At 22.9% G+C, this 8929-nt stretch overlaps 1 long non-coding RNA gene across 1 annotated transcript; it reads left to right on the forward strand.

Moving 5' to 3' along the window:
* Nucleotides 1-2651: 2651 nt before the first annotated feature.
* LOC145844603 (uncharacterized) lies at nucleotides 2652-7301 on the forward strand. Its single transcript, XR_014370297.1, has 4 exons — nucleotides 2652-2713; nucleotides 5642-5874; nucleotides 6623-6730; nucleotides 7185-7301. It is a non-coding gene; the product is annotated as an uncharacterized LOC145844603 (long non-coding RNA).
* Nucleotides 7302-8929: the final 1628 nt, after the last annotated feature.

An 8929-nucleotide genomic window follows, 5' to 3' on the forward strand; every position in this document is an offset into this window, starting at 1 on the left:
ATAATTATAAAAAATATCTAGCACTTTATCCACTATAAATGCTGAAAAACTTGTATCTGCATTTTTTTTATTTTTTTAGCATTTATAGTGGATAAAGTGCTAGATATTTTAATAATTTTGTTCTAAAAACAAAGAGTTTTCTGTTTTACAAAACAATTATATGCTTACAGTATCTATAGAATAACTAGAATGTTGTGTAAAGTTTTCAGCTTATAATACAGAACAAGGTTTTTGAAGAAAAATTTAGACATAATTTTTTTTTAAGAATGATCTTACAACTACTCAAAAGTATCTAGAGAAATGAACAACTTGGTTCACTACAAAAAATGATTAAACTAATTCATAGGTAAAATTCATAAACCCTAATTTGTTGTAAAACCTCAAATAAATTCTGTTTTAAGTTTAATTTATTAAATTTTATTTTTTATCAATTTATACACATAGATTTTAAATGTTTGAAAACACATATTAAAATTCAATTTTAAAAGATGCAAACTTTTATGGGACAGAGTTTGTTGTTTTATAATTTTTTAACTTAATATTTACATGTTTTACTATAGTATGCAAAAAATACTTTGCACAGAAACCTGAATAGAAAATACTGTTTTAATAATAAACACCTTTATTTTTTCTCATTAAATACCAAAGTCTATTTTTAGTTTTTATTAAGGTGTTATGTGTTATATACTTTTAAAGTCATCTATGCATTTAAATATTAGTTTTATAGTGAAAATTATAATTTAAAAGTATAGTATGCAAGAACTTTAAGACTAAGGAGGAGAAACAGGGTAATAAAAAAACATTATTGAGTAAAAATTATTACTTTATGATTAGAAACTATTAGAAATGGAAATAGTTAATAGAAATAGCTTAATTTCTCAACAATGAAGTAAACCCTTAAAGAATTTTAAAAGAAAAGCAAATTTTTAGCTTAGGTTTACTATCACACAGCAAAAATAAAAACTTCACACTTTGTACAACTTCTTTTAAGACTTTTAAGTTAACAAAATAAAGTTCTTATTACTCAATTATTATGCAGATTCAAAGCAAGATACCTTTCTCTTTATTTGTATTTTTTAACTACCTTAAAAAGTTAGGTATTCAACTAAACCACTAACTTAATATTACGACAATTGTTCTTAATATTGTTACACTGTTGATAAACTAACAATTAAGTCAATTTAAACTTTTTGGTCACTTTGTCATTATACTTTAGTGAACGACAAAAAAAATATTTGGTCTCAGGAACAATGAAGATATCATAGTTTAAAGTAAAATTGGGATTTGAAATCTTAATTGTTTACAAACACTTTGTAAAAAAAGTCCTTTTCAAGAATTTCTACATTTTTTTAGGTGTTTAAACTGTTTACAATTACTAACTTAAATTGATTAAATTAATGCTTACTTAATATATTTGATCTTTTAATTTAGTCCTTATTTAAAAAACAATAACTTATAATATAACTATTTGTGTAAATAAGTTCTTGACAAAATGACTAAAGTAATTTAATTAAATTTGTTGTAATTTACATTCTTATTAATATTTTTTTCCTTTTATCATTTTTTTATCTAGGAAATGGCCAAGGCAAATGATAGTGTAATATACATCATTTTGCTTTGGGGCCAAATCGTAAAAGATATTAACATTATATATAAAATAAACATCTAACAGTTTAAATAACATGCAAACTAAGGGAAAAAGAAAAAATAAAAAATAAAAAAATATTTATTTTTGATTTTAATACCATAATGAAAAAAAAAACTTTTTATCTTTGGAGGGACCCCATGAAATAATTAAAACCCAAAACCAATTTTTTATTTTTTTAAATTAAAGACAAAGGTGCGTTCTCTAAGATATAAAAAAAAAAATTTAGATAGCATTTAAGATAAGGAAAATAATTGACATTAAAGTTTTATGTTTTTTGAATATTTATAAGTTTGCCTATAAAATTAACTTTATGCTTGTTTTAATTTTAAATGAGAGCAAAGTGTTTCCAAATTGAAATATTTAATATTGTGTAAATTTATGCATCAAGCAAATTTAATAAAGTTAAATAACTTTAAACAAGCTTAGAATCTAAGTCATATAACTTTTTGATATATTTTAACACTTAATTTTATAAGTATCAAATAATAAATGTAAAGCTTTAAAAAAGTAACTCAAATTTGCTTATAGGAATTCGTTTTAAAACTGTTAAACTTTAAATACTTAGCACTAAATACTAATAAATACTTCACTTCATTATTAGAAGTTCATTGATTGTACATAACATATTTTTTTTGAAATTAAGAACTTTACATTTTTACCAACAACTTGTAAAAACAAAATTTAATATTTTCAGCTAACTGTAATGTTTATTTTTATTAAAAATATTAGTCACTTCACTGGTTTTTTTTTATATTTTCTTATTTTTACTAGTCTAAGAAAGTCTTTAGAGAAAAAAAAAAGTAAATTTTTGAAACTTAAGTTATTCCTGTACTAAAAAATCTGTTTATAGAAAATTGTTATAGTTATTGTTCTTTAACTGTATCAATTTTTTATTGAATATATAACTTTAGTAAACAGAAAAGTTGTTTTAGACATTATAAAAATTAATTTTCCTAAAGTGTTACAAGCAAACTTTTTTTCTTGAATCTAACATAACATGTTATTTTTTTTAGAGTGGTTAAAAGTATCTTTAGAACTTAGAAGTTGAGGTAATCAAAATCTTAGGTAAGCACAGTTTTTCTTAAAATATATTTTATCCTCATAATGGATAAATTGTAAATTAGTTGTAAACAGTCTCTAAAGTTCAACCATTTTGTTTTCAAAATAAAGTTTATCAATTAAAACAACTAACCGTTAATGTTAAATTATATCCAATGCAACTTTCCTAATATGTGAGATCTTTTTAGCTTATCCAATAGTTTTTTATAGTTAGATTCTAATGTTTCTAGTTTTAATAAATTAGAAACAGAACAAACTAAAAACAGCTAGATTTGTGGATGCTTCATTTGTAATAGTTTAATTTAAAATTTGAACTTTGATCCAAAGTTACATCCAGGGAACTTTTTTGACTTAAAATAGAAAACAATAAAAAAGAAAAAACAATGTTTAAATTTTTTACAAAAGAAAATGTTTGATATGGTATATATTTAATACGTTAAATGTTGAACATTCAAAAAACATTTTTATCAGAGCATAACTTAAAATGAGCATTTTTGAAACCAATAAGAAAAAAGTTAACACACCATAAATTTTCAATGTAGTTTTACACATAATCAAGAAAAATTACTTGAACAACAGCTTTACTTGAAATTTATTTTGTTCAGTAATTAACAAAAAGTTTTAAGTTAAAAAAATCCACACTTCTGATTATTGAATTTTATTTAAAAAGTTTTCATTGGTATGCATTTAACAACATTACATAAAAATCTTAAAATGTAATTAAAATAAAAAAAATTAAGGTAAAACTATGAAAGAAGTAAATATATTTTAATTATTTAATAAGGACACATATCTTCATCTATTGGTTTGTCACTTTAGGCTTTATTTTTCTAACATTGATATAACTTTACCTAAAAAATTTTATAAAATAACTATAAAAAAGTTTACCAAAATTTTTATAAATCAAGTAAAAATAAAAGTCGTTTTAATTTAATTTATGTATCTTTGTGTAAAAATTATTGTTAAACACTCTTATGGTTTAAACATAACCATCATAAGTTAAATGTATTTCTAGATTTACATAACATTTTTATCAGAACTTTGTTAAAGTTTTTTCCACTATATTTGTTACGATATTTTTACTTAAGCTGATAAGTAACGAAAAAAAATCATTAGATGAAAGTTTATACTATGTAGTTGTAGTTTTAACTTTTACTATATAAACTATAGTGTTTTTTGTACTGAATTTTAAAATGTTTATTAAACTAAGTAACATATTACAATAACAAAACTTATAAAGTTATGTTGTTTAAAGTACTGTAATTATTGTTTATAAACATTTTGTACTAAAAATTTATTACATGGTTTAGATATAGAACTTTAAATTATGCTAAAAATTAAGGGAATTCCCCCATTATTTTTGCCAACCAACAGACGTACTTTTCCAAACAGGGACAATATCCTTTTAGCTGACTTTTATCACTTGCACCTTACTAAAATATCAGTTAAACTAATATTAAAAACAAGGTCTAATAATCTTTAAATGAAAAAGTAAAGTTTCATCCTGAAGTTAAAAATTTATTAGAATTATTATATGAATTTATGTGTAACAAAATATGGCTACTTTCATAATAAGAGCAGTAAAAAACTTTAGGAGTTTTAACTTATAGGCTAATTTTTGGTTTTAGTAGTACATGTTTTGAATAAACATTTCAAAAGTTGGTTTTTAATGTCCACTTACACAAGACATTACACTTTAGGTTCTGTACTTATTAAATAACACAACTTAAAAAGTTTTATAAAAAGCAAAATAAATAAAAAAGTGATAAAAAGCAAGTTAGTTGAATTTTTAATGTGAGGTTTTTAAATTACATGTTTGCCATATGGGTTATCACTATTAAGGTATTTTACAACAAAATAAAATTTTCAACACTAATTTGTGATTTCTTTTTAATAATTTTCTTATAGTTTGTTTACAATCTGTCTTGAAAAAGACTACAACAACTTCCATATTGCACTAAAATGTTTACTTGATTTAACCTTTTACAAAGCTATGGTACAAACTACAAGTATAATATCATAAATTAAATATATAATTCTATTTTTGGTTTATGACATTACATTGATATCATTTAAAATCTGCAGATCATGTTTAATCATTGTGTTTTTGCATTTTGTAACTTTTTATAATATTTTTCAAAATGCTTCTTTTACTTTGTGCTCTCCTAAAAAGTTTTTTGAACATTTTACATTTAACATACAAAAAGTTAGCACAAAATAAAATAAACAAGTTATTCAGTTTTTATAGTTTTTATCTACTTTATATGTAGTTTAAACAGCGTAACTCTACGTCCTCTACTTTAAGCACAGACTCAAAAAACCAACATAAGAGTCGCATCTATTTATTATAAATATAAACTTCTTGGTGATTTAACTATTAAAAAGTTTCAAAACTTAAATATGTCAAGCTTTAATAGCTCTCAATATTATAAGAGTTTTTTATATTTTAAACTAAAAACATGTCCAGTTTTTTGTCTAAAATTATAACTACATCAGCAACTTTTTTTAGTAACTTTTTGAGTAATCTTAGCTAAGATTTACTTAATTTATTTCTAAGTTTATTGAAATTTCGGTTTTCAACAAATGTTATATAAGCTAAAAATTAGTTATTACCTGTTTGTTAGTGTTAAACTTAATTTGGTTTACTGCTTAGTTTGTTTTGAAAAAGTCAAAAAAAAAAATTTTTACTCAGTAAAGTGATTAGAAATAATTCTTATTTAGTGCACTATAAACCACACAATAGCTTCTGATAACACTCCCATAACAGTATATGGAACAAGTTAGAAAAAATTAAAATTTATATATACCAAACTTAAAATTTATAAATATCTGAAGTTGTTGTTTGTTTTATAGCTTTTATTCCACCTTTTTAATGATATTACAGTTATTTTTCGTTTTATTTTAATAAAAACATAGAACTAACAACTTTTGTAGAATGGATAGCACTTACTTCAGATTGATGATGACCATTTTTGGAGCTAATGTTCTTACTGCTTCTTTAATGTACATACACCTCATTCAGAATGAAGAAAATTCCGTTCAAATTCTCAACAACAACCGAGTGAATGCAAGCAACAACCGTGCGAATGATTATCTTAATGGTCGCGTGACTCTCGATGGCCGCGCAATAGAACAACCCGAAGACGATCTCTGTCATTTAATTGAAGGTTAATTTTTAAAAGTACCTCTATTTTTAAATAGATTAAAGTTACAAAAAAAATCTTTTAATTTAATGCATTGAAACTATCAATGCTTAGTTTTCTTTAAAATTCAATTGCATTACAATTTTACTTTATTTTTCTAACTCCTGAGTCCTGTGTACTAGCACCGGTTTTTTTTGTATGTCGACTTCTTTTTAAGCAGAAAATTTTGTCTAAACACATATTAGACACTTTCATTACACATAATTTTTAAAGGCTACCATTATCTATGATAACAATACTTTTATATATTTTAAAATTATACTTAGACGACTATTTATATTAATTAAAAACAATATTTACTTTGCATTACTTTTTGTCAATGTTACAAGTCGTTTATTACTATTTTAAAGGTAAAATCTTTTCATAAAATTTTTAAACTTTAGTACAAGCACTTGTAAAAAGTTTAGGCAAAACATTGTGTTTACTCCCTAAGTAATTAAGATAGTCTATGTTACAATAAATAAACTAATCGTATAAACAAATATCCTTTTTTAAAGACACTAAAGTTTAATGTGTATCAGTACAAATCTCAACAACTACTTCTACTCATTTTGAAATTGCAAGTCTTTAAATAATTGAAAATAAATGTATTTAGTTTTCAATTTTATTCCTTAAATTAAGTACAATTGTTTGTGTTACTAATGTAGTATTCTGTTTAAAGCATAAAAATCTTATACAAAAAGTTTTGAACAAACTAATTATAATTATCTAGATGATGAAGAATCTCCATACTACCATTTAACGTTAAACGGAAATCCTGTCGCCAAAGCTACTTCATAAAGAGGCATGACGTCATGGTTTTGATGTGACGTAGCTCCTGGTAAATTTGAGAAAAATTTTTTAAGACAATACTATTTTTTAATATTCAAACAAATCAAAAAGTGTTTCTACTTTAACAAGGTTTTTGACTATGTTTATGTATTGAAAAATAATAAATAAAGTCTTCAGATGTGTAACTTAACTTTTTAAAATCTTGGAATGAAATTAAGTTTAATACTTTTTTGCTTGTTTTGTAGATTATATCTTAACTAAGGCTGCTAAAACTAATTGTTGAACTCAAACTACACCAAATAGAATAAATATATAATAAAGTTTCCTTAAATGTCTTTATTAAATAGTTTTTATTTAAATATCATTAAGTATATTTAAGTAAAAGTATTCGGTTAAGTACTGTTGCATAGATAGGTAAACAAACTTATAAACTAAAAAAATAATGTGCTCATTTACATCATTTAAGTGTAATATCTAAACTTTATTCATAAAATACTTTTCAGATACTATCAACGGAAGGCCGGATAAGAAACTTGCTATTGTACATAATACTGCACATATCTTCAACAAGAGTTAAAATAGCTTATTAAAGTTTAACACTAATACTTATTAAAAATTTGCACAACTATGATTCGTACAAGTACTTAATTGATGTCTGTGATCTTAAATTGATGCATTATATTCAACTTTTTATAAAGCAAAAACAAATAGTACTACTTTAATTATTTTTAAGCAAAATTTGTGTGTAGTTTAATTACACCTAACCTTATTTAATCTCTGATTTAAAATTTAGTTATACAATATTTACACATTTTAGTACGGTTTTACTAACCTTTTTCAAAATCTTCTTGCTTTATTAATGTAAATGAAAAAGCTTATTTAAAGCTAGCTATTTTGTCCTTCTAAATTGAAGTTTTTAGCTGGTCTTAGAACAATGTTGTTAGTTGTTATTAAAATTTAGTTGAAGCTATTTAATATTTTTGATTGTACTTTTCAATATGCTAGAATAAATAAAAGTAGTGCAAAATATTAAAGAATATACCGATCGTTGTTTTTCTTTTGTTTAAATAATAAAAAGATTACTGTTTTTTTTTTTAACTAAGCTAATACTTTAATTTTTTTTTATCATACCATGTTTATCAGGAAATAAATAAATAAAAATACACTACTTTAACTCTATTAGAAATCTTTTAAGAACTTTATTTTCAAAGTCTTGATAAAATACTAGTTAATTAAGGGAATAACTTCAAGACTTTTAAAAAATTTATTATAAATTTATAAAACTTGTCTTCGAAAGCTCAACAGGAAACTAAAGAAAAAATATTTTTAATAATTGGTAATTAAAAACGAAACAAACTTTCTATTGTGTACTTTCTATTAATCTTTTTCTTTTGTACGGTATACAAATGAGCAAGGAAAGTTTTTAAATCACTTTTATAAAATCTTGTTACAACAATTAAGTGAAATGAACAGATTACAACTTTTGTTATTTAGCAAAACATTTAACTTATTTTAATACTATCTTGTTTTAAAACAGAGTTTTTCTAATTTTAGATACGTAAAACGTCTACTTTAGTAATTAAACAACCTAGTAACCTACATAATCTTATAAAAATTATTAAAAAGCAATTTAACAACTTTACTTAACATTTAAAATTAAGTATAAGTAATATTCTACAACTATAGTTAAAATTGAAACTTAAGAAAGGTAATATTTTAGAACTATACTTAAAAACAAAACATAAGCATGAGTAATAGTTTACAATTACTTTATATATTTGGATAGTTTGTTGAACGATAAAAAAGACGCACAAAATAATTGGTCCTAGGACCTGGTGCACGAAAAACCTTTCGATTATCGAGTCGAAAACCACGGTTACTTTTTATCATTTTGTCCAGGACTGGGTTATATTTTGCTATAACCAAGTTCGTTGTAATATCATTTTAAAGTAATTAGGTTTTAAACCTAAGCAGTGATAATATTTTGAGCGAACCACATGCATTCCAACACTAATTAATAAAACAGGTATTCATATATATATTTATATATTTGATACTAATAAAAAATATTTATGATAAATAGAATTTTAAGGTATAGTTTAAACGAAAAATGTATAAGTGTCAAGGTGACAAAAATTTAAGCATGTTAGTTAATGTTGTTATCATAACAACTTAGTTAAAAAGAAAATGATAAAATATACTATAAGTTAATTTTTTTTCCTAGTTTTGATTTATTGAAAACGTCCAC

This window comes from Thalia democratica, chromosome 9, assembly GCF_965202585.1.
Source record: "Thalia democratica chromosome 9, ktThaDemo2.hap1.1, whole genome shotgun sequence".
Taxonomy (NCBI): domain Eukaryota; kingdom Metazoa; phylum Chordata; class Thaliacea; order Salpida; family Salpidae; genus Thalia; species Thalia democratica.